Here is a 17,690-nt window from a genome sequence, read left to right as displayed (position 1 = left end):
AGGACTCTATCTATATACCCGACTCTGTTTTGGGATTGCTTCGGCCCCAGCTTTGTGGCAGAAAGCCATGGATCAGGTTTGCATTGGCCTGCCCGCTCAGACCTACCTGGACGATGTACTCATTGCGGGGAAAACGGCGGACGAGCTTCTGGCGAACATTGCCCGAGTGCTGACGAAGCTAGAAGCGTGCTGCCTGCGCTTAAACAGGGACAAGTGCGCATTCTTCAAGCAGCGCTTGGAATACCTCGGGCACATCATCACGCCGGAGGGGCTGTTGAAAGGTCCTCGGAAGGTGGAGGCGATTCAGCGCATGCCACCGCCTCGCGACAAGACGCAGCTGCACGCGTTCATTGGTATGGCCCAGTATTACCAAAGGTTCGTGCGCGGGCTCAGCTCACAACTTGCGCCGTTGACGCGGTTGCTCAAGAAGGACGAGCGCTGGGCTTGGGGGCCTGCACACCAGGCGTCGTTCGACCGCGTCAAGCGGCTGCTCACAGAGGATACGGTCCTCGTGCACTACGAGCCTGCGCGTCCGCTCCTATTGGCATGCGACAGCTCTGCATATGGCATCGGGGCAGTGCTCTCCCACAGGATGGACGATGGTTCCGAGCGGCCTGTTTGTTTTGCATCCCGGACCCTGTCCACAGCAGAGCGCGGATATGCCCAGATCGAACGGGAGGCTCTCAGCCTCGTCTGGGGTGTGCGGAGGTTTCATCAATATCTGCTGGGACGGCATTTCATTTTACAGACGGATCACAAACCGCTTCAATTCATCCTGAGACCCGAACGCGGAGTGCCGGTGGTAGCAGCCGCGCGAATACAGCGGTGGTGTCTGTTTCTGGGTGCTTACGATTATGATATTCAGTTCCGAAGCACCGAGAAGCATGCTAACTGCGACGGGCTCTCACGCTTGCCGTGTGCGGAGGGTCCACCTGCGTCTGAGCTGGGCGACCGTGTCGACGTGTTTGCGCTGGACCAGGTCCAAAGCGGGCCGGTCACGGCCAGGCAGGTCGCGGTGGAGTCGGCTCGTGATCCGGTGCTTGCCCGTGTCGTCCAGGCGATTTCTACGGGGAATTGGAGCGATCTGCCTTCGACACCGGCATTTCGACCTTTCACGTCACGCGCAGCGGAGCTGTCGTTGGTCCAACGGTGCGTAATGTGGGGAATGAGGACCGTGATTCCACCGAGGTTCAGGCAGCGGTGTTTGGAAGAACTGCATGTCAGTCACCTGGGCATCGTGAAGACCAAGAGTCTTGCTCGTAGCCTGTTGTGGTGGCCGGGGTTGGACAAAGACATTGAGCAATTGGTTAAGCGTTGCACCACGTGCCAGACAGATGCTGATAACCCGCGTCGAGCTTCGAGTCTCTGGCCTGTGCCAGACCGAGCTTGGCAGAGGGTCCATGTAGATTTTGCGGGACCGGTTAATGGCAAGATGTTTTTGATTGTGATTAATGCATTCTCGAAATGGCCGGAGGTGGTAGTAATGCAGCATACTTCAGCAAGCATTACGGTAGAGAAGCTGAGGACGATCTTTGCTAATAAGGGGTTGCCGGAGATCCTGGTCTCTGATAATGGTCCGCAGTTCATCGTGGGTGTATTTGATGAGTTTATGCGCCAGAATGGTATTCGACATCTAAGGTCCGCACCTTATCCTGAGACGAATGGCCAAGCTGAGTCGTTTGTCAAGATGTTGAAGTGGGCTTTGCGCAGGGGGGGTGTTGCACCTGTGCAGACGGTGGTCGATGTTTTTTTGCTCCATTACAGGAACGCAGTTCATCCTGTCACGGGTGACACGCCTGCTATTCGTCTCTATGGACGGGCTTTGCGGTCCAGGCTAGATTTGCTGCGACCTGGAGGGTCGGGGAGTGGGGCTATGTCACGTCCGGCGCGGCTGCGCAGCTTCGAGGTGGGGCAGCGGATGATGGTACGTGATTATTTCCACAGTTCCAAGTGGGTGCCGGCGGTGGTCTCTGGGGTGCTGGGGCCGGCGAATTGCATGGTGCGGACTGATGGTGGGGGTGTGTGGAAGCGGCACGTGGACCAGATGCATGATCGCTGTTCAGCGTCACCCCCCCCCCACACCTCCCCAGGCCGAACGTTGCGGGGCCCCCACCGGTAGTCTCGCCGGCACCTGACGTTGTATCGCCGGGACTGGCTGGGCCGGCGCCGAGGGGGTCTTCGCCTGATGCCGTCCTACCCGGGGACGTCGAGCAGGCTGGGCAGTCGGGGGTAGCTGGTGTTGCGGAAAGTGCGAGTCCGGCGAGGGTGTCACCTCGACCGAGCCGGGAGGCGTATGAGCCTGGACTGTCTGGTGGCGCTGCCCGTCCGAGGCGGGTCAGGGTGCGGCCGCGGTACTTGGAGGATTATGAGTGTTGATGGGTTTCTGATGGTCATGTTGTGAGTATCCGTTCGTTATGTGACGGGTCATTTTACGGGGGGAGGAGTGTGCTGTGTCACGTGATTGGGTTTTCGTATATCATGCCTCGCCCGCTAGGGGTGGCAGGACTGTGCTTCTGGTCGCGCAATAAAGCGGAGTAGATGGTGGCCCGCGTGCTTCTTGCGTCCCACCGCACCTAGTACACACTAACAACAACAACATCGCCGAGAACAGGATGTCATCTGAAAAAAAATATATTATCTCAACATTACCTTCACAACGACATCTGCACCGCCTAGAACAGGATCTCATCTAAAAAAAAAAATATATATATATATGACCTCAACATTGCCTTCACAACAACAACTACACCGCCTAGAACAGGATCCCATCTAAAAAATATATATGTGTGTATATATATATATATATATATATATATATATATATATATATATATATATATATATGACCTCAACATTGCCTTCACAACAACAACTACACCGCCTAGAACAGGATCCCATCTAAAATATATATATATATTACCTCAACATTACCTTCACAACAACAACTACACCGCCTAGAACAGGATCTCATCTAAAATATATATATATATATATACATATATATATATATATATATATATATTACCTCAACATTACCTTCACAACAACAACTACACCGCTGAGAACAGGATCTCATCTGAAAAAAACCTAAAATTCTTCAACATTACCTTCACAACGACATTTGCACCGCCAAGAACAGTATCTCATCTAAAAAAAATAAGTATTACCTCAACATTATACCTCAACATTTGCTTCACAACAATGACACCAACTAGAACAGGATCTCACCTGCAAAATATAAAATTCCTCAACATTACTTTCACAACGACAACTACACCACCTCGAACAGGATCTCATCAAAAAATATATATATATATATATATATGTATATATATATATATATATATATATATATATATATATATATATGTATATATATATATATATATATATATATATATATATATATATATATATATATATATGTATATATATATATATATATATGTATATATATATATATATATATTTCCTCAATATTACCTTCACAACGACAACAACACCGCCTAGAACAGGATCTCATTGAAAAAAATAAATATTTCCTCAACATTACCTTCACAACAACAACTACACTGCCTAGAACAGGATCTCATCTAAAAAAATTAAGATTACTCAACATTACCTTCACAACAACAACTACACCGCCTCGAACAGGATCTCATCTAAAAAAATTAATATTTCCTCAATATTACCTTCACAACAACAACTACACTGCCTAGAACAGGATCTCATCTAAAAAAATAAATATTTCCCCAACATTACCTTCACAACAACAACTACACCACCTCGAACAGGATCTCATCTAAAAAAATAAATATCAGAAGCAAACATAGAATTCTTCTCACATTCGCTTCTGAATTTACCAATAACTTGTTCACAACTGTATACGCAATTTCCGGTTACTTCGACCTGGATTCGGGATCAGCGATCAAATAACGTAAATCACGATTAAAACTTATTTTTTGATGATGCGGAAGATATCTTTATTAAAATCAGTGGAGGAAATATACACCATGTCTGATATTATTTGGGTCTTTCATGTCTCCGACGATGCCTTTATCTCCCGGCATGCATCATTCCCCATAACAAAAACCGGAAGGAAAAAAAAACCGGAAGCAAAAAAAAATCAGCGGTCATGGTCTGCGGTGTTTTGCGGAGCTCCTCGTGGTGGTGGTGGTGGTCGAGCAGCCAGGATCGTAGGCTCGGTGGATTCGGGGTCGTGGGTTCGAGTCCCACCGTGTGGGGTTGGAGTCCAGTGTGACCGCACAAGGCGGACAGCGACCCGGCCAGACCTTGACTCCCAAGCTGACCTATCCTCCTCGGCTGGAAGGTCCCAAAAAGACCCGACGGGGTCCATTTCGTGTGTGTGTGTGTGTGTGTGTGTGTGTGTGTGTGTGTGTGTGTGTGTGTGTGTGTGTGTGTGTGTGTGTGTGTGTGTGTGTGTGTGTGTGTGTGTGTGTGTGTGTGTGTGTGTGTCCGTCCGTGGGTCCCGTCCTTAAGTAGAAATTGCTCAGTGTTTGTTTGTATATAAATTGCATTTCTCATATTCGGTTTATGCTCCCCTGCCCCATTATAAATAAACCTCGATTGTTCAATGTACCAGGTCGTTGTTGTGCTTTCTATTTTTGACCCAGCACGGTTCGTGCTTGAGAACCAGTAAGCCGATTGCACTGTAAGTTGTCGTTTGGACTGATGGACTTTGGTAATTCTGCCTGGTTACACTGGACTGAGGTCGCGAGAGCGACCCGGTTCGACAGAGTCCGTTGAGGGTGTGACTTCCCCGGTAATTTTGACGACATGGGTACAAAGGTATATTGAAATTTGGCTATTAACCCTACCCCACACCTCAGAGAATTGACGATCACGGTCCTAACGTGACCCATGACCTTCGGAGTTGTCTGAAGGTTACGACCTACAATTCCGGGTGTTCGGTGGGAGACGGCTCTACTGCTCCACCTGGCGGCCGTTCCTCGCCACCAACCCCCGGCCCACAACAATATCACTGCAGTCGCACAGCTCATTCTGTGTTCATCACATGAACACTGTTAGTAAGTCGATAGGTAAGCCTGGTGTTGATTTAATGGTTTGTGGTAGCTAGCTTGGGATCTTCGGGTACTGAGTTTGAGCTGCTTTGGCTGCCGAATTAAGACCAGGTGGGGTTGATTCAGCCTGTCATCCTTTTGAGGTTGGCAAAATGAGTACCAATGTACTGGTATTGGCATGGCCTCCGATAGGTGCCCGTGGAGTCTGCAGTTGCATGGGATTACATCAGCTTGCAAGAATTTCAAAACATCTTGAAATAAAAGTCCAGTTGTGAAACGTTGATGTTTCCAATATCATTATCCTCATCGAAGGATTCAGAGAGGGTGTTACATTTGGGGCCATTTGTTTGTCTGTGTGTTTGTCCACACAGAACTTTCATGTTTTTCTCCACAACCTCTTGTCTGATTGAGATGAAATTTTCAATACAGGTGTGACTGCTCATGTAAAATGTTTGAGTTATAATTATGATGTCATAGGTCACGTGGTGTGACAGCCGTGTTGGAAAAAACAGAAAAACTTTGTACCTCTGTATCTCTGAAACTGCACCAAGGAAAAAAAATGAAACTTGACAAGTACTCCGCGTGGGGAATAAGTGTGATTTCTATGATGTCATAAGTGCCTTCGTTATGACATCATTGCAGATGTAGAAAACTACATCTGGTAAGTATGAAAAATTTTGAGGGTCATGTGGAAGAAAAATAATTATATTCATGTATTTTCAATTATATTGACGTGTTGAATTGTTGCTGGTACTTCATAAATTTAATTTTTGTACTAAAGTCCAATTGGCTGTCAGTAATGTTTCCCTTTTCCCCCCACGTCTTTTGACCTACATATTGATAAAAGGAATATCTTACTATGAAAAAAGGTCTTGCTTGTCACATAGAAACAGAGTGACCTGGTTGTTAACACTAAACTTTTGCCATGATTGTGTCATTCTCTCCCTCCCACCCAAAGTGGACACGTATTGCAGTTTTGAGTTCTTTTGCCTCATACTTCTCACCCTCCCATTCTTTGTAATGTTAAATTGTGTATAAAAGGGATTAGTTTGGGCTTGTTCCATTGAAGTTCATTCAAATGTTTCAGTGAATCATACAATGTTCTTCCTCCGTATATATGAAGTTAAAGATTCTTCATTTGCATGCTGATCCAACTTGTGGAAATTGAGTTCTTTTCCACCACAGGACTGAATAAGCGATGTAAAGAGGGATAGGTGCCTTTCTGTAAGTGGTCGTTTGGCATGGAAAGAACTTCGGTAATCATGTAAATTAAAAACAGATACATGTTCAAGCATATAGAATAGTAATAATCATAACATATTTGAGTACATTTTCCATTAAAGATTTATAATACATTTATTTTTAATCAGGTGCAAATGGCAACATTTCATTCTTATTTTTATCACCCTCAAACACATCATGTTCATTTTGGAGAATTCTATCGACATCCTCCCTTTTTGTCATTCAGACAACAATCACAATTAATGAATTTTTAAGAGACTATATAGGCAAAACTTGAGCATTTCATATTCCAGGAACATCAGCATCTGTGTGCAGATCACCGAGCCCAGCCCTCGCAGTCCTCCAAAGCTTTGCACAGCTTGCTGATCCATTTTTCATAGGAGGTGAACGGTGATGCGAGTCCAGACAGGCCAGACAGGTTAGGTGTTGCGCACTCAAGTTTTCCAGGGTATCAGGACCTCAATCTTCTCCTGTATGCTTCCTTTGATAGCTGGGTGCATGCAGTACCACCAAAGAGGGCGGTGCTGTCTCACCGGAATGTTGCATTTTCTTGATCAGGATCAGTTTTTTTTTAAATAAGAGAATGACAATAACTTGGGTGTTTCGGAAACTCATGGCATTTCTCCAACAAAGAAGAAGAAGCAGCAGCCACAAGCATTTTCCTTCAGAAGTCCAACGCCACCTTGCAGAGTAGAGTCTCTCATGAGTCTCATTTCTCCCAGCACAATCTCATGCTCTGTCATGGTGAACGGGGAACCATGTTTGGTTAAACTTGGTGTAGGACAGAGCATAAGTGGATGAGAGTAGGTGGGGAGAATAAGTGGAGAAGAGAAGCAACTTGTGCAGAGCTCTGTTGCAATAGTCCCTCACACCACATGCAGTATAGCTGAGGCATATAGGCATGGAGTGGCCAGGGCCACTTGCCTTAAAGCAGACATCTGATTTGTGATGAGGCAAAGCACATGGACAATTATTTGGCTGGCATAGGTGGTGTTGCAAGCATGAGTGATGCGGTTTGGAGTGATGTTTGTACAAGTGGCTCCAGTCCCTTCCAAGCCACTAGGGGATCGTTTGACTGCTTCAAGTAGTGTTACAGTCTCCACAATATCAAGATCACAGGTGAGAGTACCTGAGCGGACCATGAGGCAGGTGAAACTTTCCCTGATCAACTCATGCAACTCAACGAGGAGAATGGGTATGTACTGAAGCAGGTCTTCAACACAGATGAGACCAGCCTGTTCTGAAAGAAAATGTTCACATGAACTTTCATGAGAGAGAGAAAGAGAGAAAGAGACTTTGACTTTTGAAGTCCTTTTATTATCACAAAATACAAAAAAATTATGCAGTTCCATCAACCGTTGGTACATCAAAGCAATGAAACAAAGGAAGCTTCAGAAAATTACTAAAATACAATTTAACAAATAGGAAAAAAAGGAGAGAAAGAGAGAAAAAGAGAAAAAAAAAAGAAAGAGAGAAAGAAAGAGAGAAAGAAAGAGAGAAAGAAAGAGAGAAAGAAAGAGAGAAAGAAAGAGAGAGAGAGAGAGAGAGAGAGAGAGAGAGAGAGAGAGAGAGAGAGAGAGAGAGAGAGAGAGAGAGAGAGAGAGAGAGAGAGAGAGAGAGAGAGAGAGAGAGAGACAGAGACAGAGACAGAGACAGGGAACACTAATCAGAGACTTCACCATGTGCAAAATTTAATATGTAGAAATCAACCATGGAAAAAAAAACAAAAAAAAACACTTCATCAACAGGAAACTACCCACCAATGAGATGGCTGTAGATAGATGGCTGAGATGGCTGCAGATGGAGAGATAGAGAGACAGGCAGGAAGAAGAAGAAGAAAAGAAAGAAGAGAACTTTAACTTTGTACATTAATCCATAGCACACGACAAAAGTATTATGAGTTGGTTCTCACGCACCTCACAGATTGCATCCTGACACCAAGTATTGGTGAACTCATCAAGCTTTTTAGCATCTTGGGAGTAAGAAAATTCAAGTTTTATTCTCGCTCACACGAGAGCATTAAAGAAAAACATTATGTCGCATTGCCCGATGGGTTTTCCATTTATTTTTTCTCTCCTTGAGAGATATATTGCAAGTTGGGCAGTTGCTATGAGAAATCTAAAAAGTTTATTTTCCTCATTATGTTTGGCATGAAAACCAAAAATAAAGGAACACAAAGAAAACACAACATCAATTTTGTGTGATACAAAATTAAACCAATTAAATAAAGGAATCAATCTCACACAATTAATAAAGGCATGGAACACATCTTCCGAACATACACAAAATGGGCAACTCATAGATTCAGGAGAAAATTTACTAATTAGCCTCTTGGAAGGGACTATCCGGTGGATCAACCTATATTGGAGATCATCGGACCTTTTACTTATGAGCTTGTTATACATGGACTCCCACATGGGGACACATGTTTGACACAAGACTTGGAAAGTTCTTGCTCATCTTTCAAAAGGGTTTAACCCCATTCTAATGGGGGGGGGGGAGTAAGTTTTTAGGGATAAACTACACACATAAATCGGGAAAAACCCCTCATAAAACAGTGCATCATGTTCCTGGGTCCAAACTAATCCCAGTCGGGACCCGATTCATGTGACCTCTCTCAAGATTTTTCCGATCACTCTTTTGGAGTGAGTTCCTGTTGGGTCGGCTATTTCCTGTGCAGATTTCCATCTACAATCTGAAACATAAAAGAAGTGCCATACTTTTGTAACGCCTGCTGATATAAAATGTTGGCAGAAGTCCCGACTTCTGGGAAGACAGGGGAAGAGACGAATGTGGAACAAAGGTTCTTGAGCGAACATCTTCGTTCCATAGGTGTCCTGCTGGCGGCACACTGAAAGGCTCTGCCAGGTGTTCAATAGACTCTGATAGAAATTAGAGAGAGAAGATGCATCAACACACTGAAGCAGGACCAGAAAACATTCACGGCCATATCCGAGCCCACCTGCTTGCTGCAGAATCTGAGAAGGCAAGAGAGGGTTTGGTAATTGTTCTTCAGATAGCAAATTTTTTAGCAAAGAATAGCCGAAAGGCCATTATGCAGCTCCTGATGTCGACCATACCCTGGCCACCTTCAACCAATGGACGGCATATAATGCTTGGTCGTAACCAGTGATGGCCTCCCCAAAAGAAGTCCAACAGTTGCTTTTATACTATGTTTAACAAGCTTTCTGGTGGTGACAGGCAAAATGAACCTGTGCCATAAAAAGGAGGAAAGTAAATTGTTGATGACCAGGAGCCAACCTCTATACGAAAGATGGGGCAGGGCTCTTTTCCACCTACTCAATCTTTTTTCCACCCGTTCAGAAACACCATCCCAGTTTTTTTTTGGCTATGTTGTGGACACCCCAGAAATTTAACAGCTTCATCCACACGTTTTAGCTTTTGATGAAGATGTACTTGTTGGAATTGGGCTATTCCAGGTAACTTCCTTTTCACGCAAGGAACACATAGAGCATTGCTTTTTTCCCAGTTGCACTTCAGAGACGAAGTGAAATAAAACAAATCTAAACACTTATAGAGAGCAACAATGTCATTATTATCTTTAACAACCACCGAGACATCATCAGTAATGGCTGATAAGATAACTGAAGGGTACCCTGGAGACAACCACTCGAGAGACATTCTTCCTCAGTAAAACTAGAAATGGCTCCAACACAAGGGTGAATAATAATAACCCAGAGACTGGGCAGCCTTGCCTTACCCCCCTCTGTACCTGCATGGGGGAAACAAGCTCATTATTTAACTTAAATATACTGGATATATTATTGTTGCGGATCTGTGGTGGCGGGCTTCTCACCCGGTCCTTGGCGCCACCCTCACCCCCACCATCTCCGGGGTTTATAATGCTGGCCGGCTCAGCACAGGCCTCGGGTCACGCATCTTCAATCGCAATACCAACGTAATCCTGAACCTTGCCAGTTGGGGAAATAGAGCCCCCGGTTACAGACTGGTTTTGTCAGATGCTGAGCGTTTTCTGCCAGTCTGAACCATTTTGGTGTTATATGCCAATCTAACAGATAGAGCCTGGTGTTGGCGCAGTGGTTAGGGCAGCGGCTTGGGATCCAAAAGGTTCTGAGTTCAAGCCCCGTTGGGCCACTGAATTAATACACCAGGGGGTTGACTCAGCCTGTCATCCTTCTGAGGTCGGCGAAATGAGTACCAGTATACTGGGCCGGTGTATACCCCGGTTAAAATAGGTGTACCATATCCCTGTGTCGTAAGAGGCGACCAGGGTTGTGTCAGGAAGGGCATCCGGCGTAAAACATGTGCCAAATCACTATGCGGATCATAGGGATGATCCGCTGTGGCGACCCCGAACGGGAGCAGCCGAAAGAAGAAGAAGAAGAAGAAGAAGAAGATGCCAATCTAACGGATCATTCCTCGACCCGACACGAATTAATCCATCGCGGCAACTTCATCCGAATCAACCAGATTTATTGGAGGAACTCGGAGATCACAACACAGGCAAAATTCACGACAATGTTTTTATTAACAATTCTCAACCCGTTGTTAACGAGGGAACCACGGACTACAGGTTTTGAGGGGGTCGCTCCCAAAATATGCCTTAAACAACATGCAAACAAAGACAGACAGACACATCATGCATGCAAGACAAGACAGAATACTTGGTGAGGTTTCTTGGACGAGAGGACAGTGTCAAAAGCACGAATGTCGCTCGCAACAGGCGGATGTCCATGGATTCGAACCCCAGCTCGAACGCACCGCGTGGCAAGATGGCAGCACCATACTCTTGTCCCCTTTGCACCGCATGTGGTCTGCACGTGCTCTGACCCCGCGTAAGGTCGACGGCACGAGACCGCAAAATCAACGATGGGCCTCAGCCGATCTCTCGCAAGGTCCAGCATACAAATCCAGGCCTGGCCTGTCCACCAGACAAGGCCCAAATCCGGCAAGCAGATCGGCAAACGTGTCGAGCCATTGGTGTGAGCAGGGACCGTCAGAGGCTCCGGCGTCTCCTCTCCTGCCTTCCCGCCTTGAAGCCCGACTTCTGCTTCGCCCTCTCAGTTCCTCTCTCTGTCGCATAACCTTGTCTTTTCTTTTCCACGCTCACCTCTCAAAGCCGGCTGTCGTCCCACACACGGCAGAATCCTTGACGTGCAGGCCGGTTCAGCGTCTCTCCCGGCAGATCCAACAGTGTGCTTCCTTCGTTCACTCACTTTGAAGCGACTCCGAGCTCACCTCGAGAACCCGACTGTTCTTCACACGCAATCCTCTTTTGCGAAGCCTTCGTTTCTCTTTCCTTCGCTTCTTTGACATACGAGCATGCCTCTCAACCGAGTGCAGTTTTGTACTTCTGCCAAACTGAAGTTGTTGACGAGGTCTTCGTTTGCTTTCTCATTCGCTCCTTCGACACAAGAGCTCCCTTCTCTCAGTGAAGTCCAACAAAACTCTTCCGCTTCGTGTCACTTCCTCCCTTTAGCCAGACCCTCTCAGCCGACTGGGCGGAGCCTATCGTCCGTAGAGGGGAGGAAGAATATGGGGCCCTTGTTCCACCACCACCGCACAAACAATAAAACAGCCTCTTACTTCTCCAGACACACATATAATGTTCATTTTACCAAACAACCTATCTATACATGCATTTAATGGGGGATCTGAGCTAATCCTATATTTCGTAGTCCAATAAGGGCCATTTCCGTTACACTACCCCCACCTTTCTCCCGAGGCTCTCCCGAGCCACCATCTCGGGCAGCCCATGGCAATGGCCCTGTCTAACATACAGCACAGATCTCCCATTTACTCTAACCCACAACATGAGAAGCACAACTCCAAAAACCAAAGTGTCACAGTAGGATTGGCATGTGCCTATCCTAGTGTGTCAGGTCACCAATCTAACAACCAAATTCACACTCTATGCACACTACTTAACATTCTAATTATGGATTTCAATGGGAGGGCATTCAATTTTACTTTGAACACCAATATTGGCATAGGAGCAGGACATTCAAAGGTTCAAAGTTCTTTCACGTGTTCGCTCCTTCATGCCCCCTCCCGGCAGTATTGTCCATTCACCCCTGAGAGTTTCCTCACTTCGTGGCCTTATTGGCCTCTCACCAGGTGAATTCAGTCGGCCCAGTGGCCAAATCTCACAGTTCTTCAGCCCACTGAGCCCACAAAATGGCATGCATCTTCGGCCGCAACGGCCCACAAAAGCACTTTGGCCTCAATGGCCTACAAAAATGCTTCGGCCCATGTGGCCTACTCACAAGCAGCAGCAGGCAACAAGCCCTGCATTGGACAGCAGGTGACACAGCAATGGTGGCACGGTGATATCGATGGGAAACAAATGCAGTTCGGAGGCGTTCTTGAGGATGCAAATGGGTGTGATGACCTCAGACCAGGTGAGATGGAATGTACCCTTAACCTTCCTTGCCTGACTTGCTTTGGTGAAGTTCTTTTTTTTCTCACTCTTTTTTTCCTTTTACAGACAGGATGGTGTGTCTCTTACTCACCTGTTATCTTTGTGGATGTGTGGTCATGACATACTGGTGGCCTCTCTAGCACTTGGAGAGGGTGACCTACCCTGGCCCTTGCCAACAATTTCGCCCATCAACACGACTCGTACCAGGTGTCACACATGAATGGTGCAGAGGAGAATCCATCGAACCGAACCATTTACTTTTTAGCCCGAAACAATGCAACAAACCCTGCTATGGCTAGAATGATCCCAATGACCCATTTTTCCCGACCTGGCACACTGTTCCATTCTATTAAACCTGGGCAAGGCCCTTATTTATCTTTTGCCATGCGGTGGTGCCAGGCATAACTCGCTGGCTGGGGAGTGTGACTACTACCAGGCCTCTTCACCTGCTTCCAATCGTGGTGGAGGACACCCAGTGACCTCGGGGTTCACCTGAGCGTGCTTCTGGCACTCCTAACTAAGGGGTGGCTCTCTTTAGTCCCCATACTGTGCTCTCCTAGCACCCATACTGTGCTCTCATAGCACCCACACTGTGCTCTCCTTGCACCCATACTGTGCTCTCATGACACTGAACCTACCGTGCTCTCCTAGCACTGAACCCTACGGTGCTCTCTTGGCACTGAACCCTCAAAGCCCTGCTGCCCTATTTCCCGACTCACCAACTTCCCATGCCATGTCACACTACCAGCCAGTATCCCCATACCTTGGCCTGCACCTCCCCATCGCAGTCCGCCTGCACAATGGAACAGCAGCCAGAATCCATGTCAAGTCCTCTTAGTCCCCCTAACCTACACTAACTTGGTTAGGAGACACCTACCGACAGGGTACTTTGTTCGCGCTCACTCACCTCATTTGCACAATCATGCCATTCACCCAAACACTTTAGTCATTCATTCCACAGTGCCACACACCCAGTCCACAACACCATCCAACACCTTTCACTTTTATGTGAAAACAAAAACACACCAGTCCCTCGGATCCCACTTGGTCATCAAATTTAACTGGTACACCTTTTCCTCAAACCCCTATAAATTTGTCACTACGTCCATCTTCGGCTGGCCTCCTCCATACTGCCCTAATTGTTTATTTCCAACAATTTAAAAAAACATCAAAATCTCTTCACCAGCCCCATGGACCTCTGCATGGTTCTAACCAGGTATTTCAATCCTTCCTCAAACAAGCCACTCTTTGTCATCCACTCGTTTCAGGTGTGTTCAACGTTCTGCCTGTAATGTCTCCACCATTTTTTTCAATAATCACCCATATCCACCCGTGCCACTCTTATGCCTTCTGCCATCTCTCAATTTGCAATCACTTTCGGTACAATTTCCAATCAAAATTTCTTACATCCCCATATGGCCTGCTTCTTTGGCTCATTGGAAGGGGAGTGAGGGAACGAATCCATCATTACCATTACATGAGCCCGATGCCTTTCCACCACGGCTCAAGGGGGTCACGCCTCAATGCGGGTTGTGATGTACCCCCTTCTTTTCTCCAGGGTTCACGGAAATCAGGTAAACCCCAATAGGTGGAATGGCCTCTCCCTCTTTTCCAGGGTTCACGGAAATCAGGTAAACCCCAATCAGGGAGGCGGCCTCCCCCTCTTCTCCATTAACTCCCTAAAGACAGATAAACCCCACTCAGCTAGCCAAACCACTCGTGTGCTCAGAAAGGTTTGAAGACCAAGTGAAACACGCCAGTGCCACCTGCTACTCATCTGCACTCCACTCCAAAGTTCCTGTGAGGCTGATAGAGAAATTAAAATCCGATTTCTAAAGCCTGCTCCTGGATGCAGCACCACCAACTCTGTAAGAACCCATGCGGAGCTGTCCATTATCGATCCCATCCCCTGGCTCAAGTTCTGTCCTGGTGGCATTTCTATTTTCCCTTGCACCTCAAACCTATTTCCTATGTCACCACTCATTCCATGCCCAGGACTCCCACAAACAGTAAGCTGCACACATTCCAAGGTTATGTGTTGACCCTCCACACATTCAAACTTCCCTGTGTACTGACCAACTGCCTCGCACTCCAGGGCTACATTCTCGACCGCCAGGTAAATACCCACACACACTTCGGCCTCGGCAGCACATACCGGTGCTGTAGTCTGGAATGTGGGCTCACAGCATTCGTTCACAGGCATTCCACACACACCTTCAGGGGTCACGCATACGTGCACCCCATTGGACAGAGTCTCTTCATTAACATAAAATTCAATTTCTACCTTAAGCTCATTGTCCGCACCATGTATGCATGTACCCACGTACCTGCTTCGTTCCAGACTCACCTCTGTCTGGACGCTTCTCTCCAACAGGTTACTCATCATCGGTTCACCATACTCCTCTGGGGCTGTCAGCTCCACATGCTGGACCTGCTCAAAATGTGTTTCATTCGTCAACAACCCCGTATACTCCCTCAATGTCTCCATCAGCAGGGTTTGCTCTAATTGTTGTGTCATCCGACGAGTGATGTGAATCAAGTTCCGCAACACTAACATTCCTCCCTGTGGTGATGTCACACATCCCATATTATTATGCTGTTCTACTTCCTGGCTCCATTTTCTTTTCCATTCGAGTCGTTCTTCCTCTCCGAGCCTTTTGAGTTGTTTCCTATTTTTCCAGAGTTTTTCCATCTCCCCATACTCCAACTTTGCTCCCTCCTTAAGTTGGTCAATTTCAAATTCATATTCTTTTTGTTTTCTATCCCACTGTCTCTCTTGTTCTTCATTCCCCAATCTCGTCACTTCCTTCAATTTGTCGATTTCCTTTTCCTGCTTCATTCCTTGTTCTTTTTGTTTCTTATCCCACTGTCTCTCTTGTTCCTCATTCTCCAATCTCGTCGTTTCCTTCAATTGGCTGATTTTCCTTTCCTTCTTCATTCCTTGTTCTTTCACCATCTCCACGTACTCCAAACTTGGTTTCTCCTTCAGTTGTTCTATTTCAAATCCATGTTCTTTTTGTTTTCTATCCCACTGTCTCTCATGTTTTTCATTCCCCAATCTCGTTGTTTCCTTCAATTTATTGATCTCCCTTTCCTGCTACATTTGTTGTTCTTTCATTGCTCTTTCTTGCATCTCATTCTTAAATCTGGCCTTGGCTTCTAACTGTTCAATCTACACAGTGTGGTTCCTTAACGTTTCATTCTCCGTTCTCTTTCTTTCCTCCCTTAACATCCACAGTTCGTTTTGTAATTCCCTCTCTTTGCTTTGGTGTTTCCGTAACTCAGAAGGTTTTTTCCATAATTCCTCTCTCGCCTCCTCACCTCTTTTACATGCTTCCTTCCTCATTTCATCCATTCTCTTGCTCATCTCCGCACCTCTTTCGCATGCTTCCTCCCTCAATTCGTCCTTTTTCTTACCATATTCCTTTCGTTGTTCCTGATATTTCTGTTCTCTTTTTATCTTCTATTCCAGGCTTTCTCTTCTCTGATTGTCTGCTCTTACCTCTCTCTTCAGATGTTTCAATTCCAAATCTTGTTCACAATTTTCCTCTTCCAGCTTTGTTTTCCTTTCTTCTTCCTCCCTCATTTCTTCCTGGCATTCTTTGAACTGTCTTGACTTTTCCAACAATTCTTCCTTCCTTTGCTCCAGATATTTCTCTCCTCTTTTTATCTTCTGTTCGAGGCTTTGTCTTATCTGATTGCCTGAGCTTACCTCTTCCTTCAGTTGTTTTGATTCCATATCATGTTTCCGTTTTTCCTTTTCTGGCTTTGTTTTCCATTCTTCTTCCAAGTTCTTCCTATCCGAGAATTACTAATTTGCTCTTCCTCTATTCTTTCGTTCAGTTCGCTCTTCTCTTGTTCCAACTCATGGGTACTCCACTCTACTTCCCTCATTTCTCCCTGTAGTTCTTCGAACTGTCTTGACTTTTCCAACAATTCTTCCTTCCTTTGCTCCAGAGATTTCTCTCCTCTTTTTATCTTCTGTTCGAGGCTTTCTCTTATATGGTTGTCTGATCAAACCTCTTCCTTCAGTTGTTTCAATTCCAAATCGTGTTCACATTTTTCCTTTTCTAGCTTTTTTCCCCATTCTTCCTCCAAATTCTTTCTATCCCGGGAGATAACAATCTGCTCTTCCTCTATTCTTTTGTTCAGTTCGCTCCTCTCTAGTTCCAACATCCTTCGGATAAACCACTCCACTCTAATCCTTTCTCCATGTAGTTCCACGCCTGTGTTGGCTAAGTCCTCTTCCAGTCCCCGAACTCGTTCCTGTGCATTGGCCAACTGTTGTGACTCCCCGTGCACGTAATCCTCATGAACCTCGTCTGCTTGCCGTTGTGCCTCATCCAATTCAATTTGCAATTCCTCTATACAGTCATCACCACACCTCCACTGCTCCAAGGCATCCGACAATTGTGTCTCAAGCTTGCCAATATACGCGTTGGCGTCCTGACTTGTCTGCCATGGCGTATACCGTGTCCAGGTGGCCTGAACCGGTGGGCGGGAGCGTTTCCTTCGTGCCGCACGGTTCGTTGCCCTATAATTAGCCCTCTCCCGCTTCGTGTCACGCCGAGATGGAGCTGCGCCGCCATTTTGCGACTCCATTTTCTTTATAATTTGCAAGTTTTTCTTCCGATCCGCTCAAGCATAAAATCAAATCAAATTTGGACTGTTTTTTTAATTTCGTAAGCAATATCCGTTGTGCGAAATGCACCACTGGTCCAAGTATCCCGCGCCTGACTACCAATTGTTGCGGATTCAGACGGTGTAGTTCGATAGGTGTCGGCTCCAATCCGTAGCCATTTATAAAAAAAAAGATTTTTTTGACGAATCAGGTGGATTTATTCCTCTGGGGCACATCAGGGATCACAACACAAGCAAAATTCACAACAATGTTTTTGTTAACAATTCTCAACCCGTTCTTAACGAGGAAACAACGGACTACAGGTTTTGAGGGGGTCGCTACCAAAATATGCCTTGAACAACGTGCAGACAACTACAGACAG

The 17,690-nt window shown here is 46.1% G+C and overlaps 1 pseudogene; it reads right to left on the bottom strand.

The window, feature by feature from the left end:
* Positions 1 to 14,063: 14,063 nt before the first annotated feature.
* Positions 14,064 to 17,289, bottom strand: LOC147021237 (uncharacterized; annotated as a pseudogene).
* Positions 17,290 to 17,690: the final 401 nt, after the last annotated feature.

Source organism: Eptatretus burgeri, chromosome 8 (genome assembly GCF_056783735.1).
Source record: "Eptatretus burgeri isolate ZD-2024b chromosome 8, Ebu_testis_v1, whole genome shotgun sequence".
Lineage (NCBI taxonomy): Eukaryota > Metazoa > Chordata > Myxini > Myxiniformes > Myxinidae > Eptatretus > Eptatretus burgeri.
This window is presented reverse-complemented; position numbering and strand designations above follow the sequence as displayed.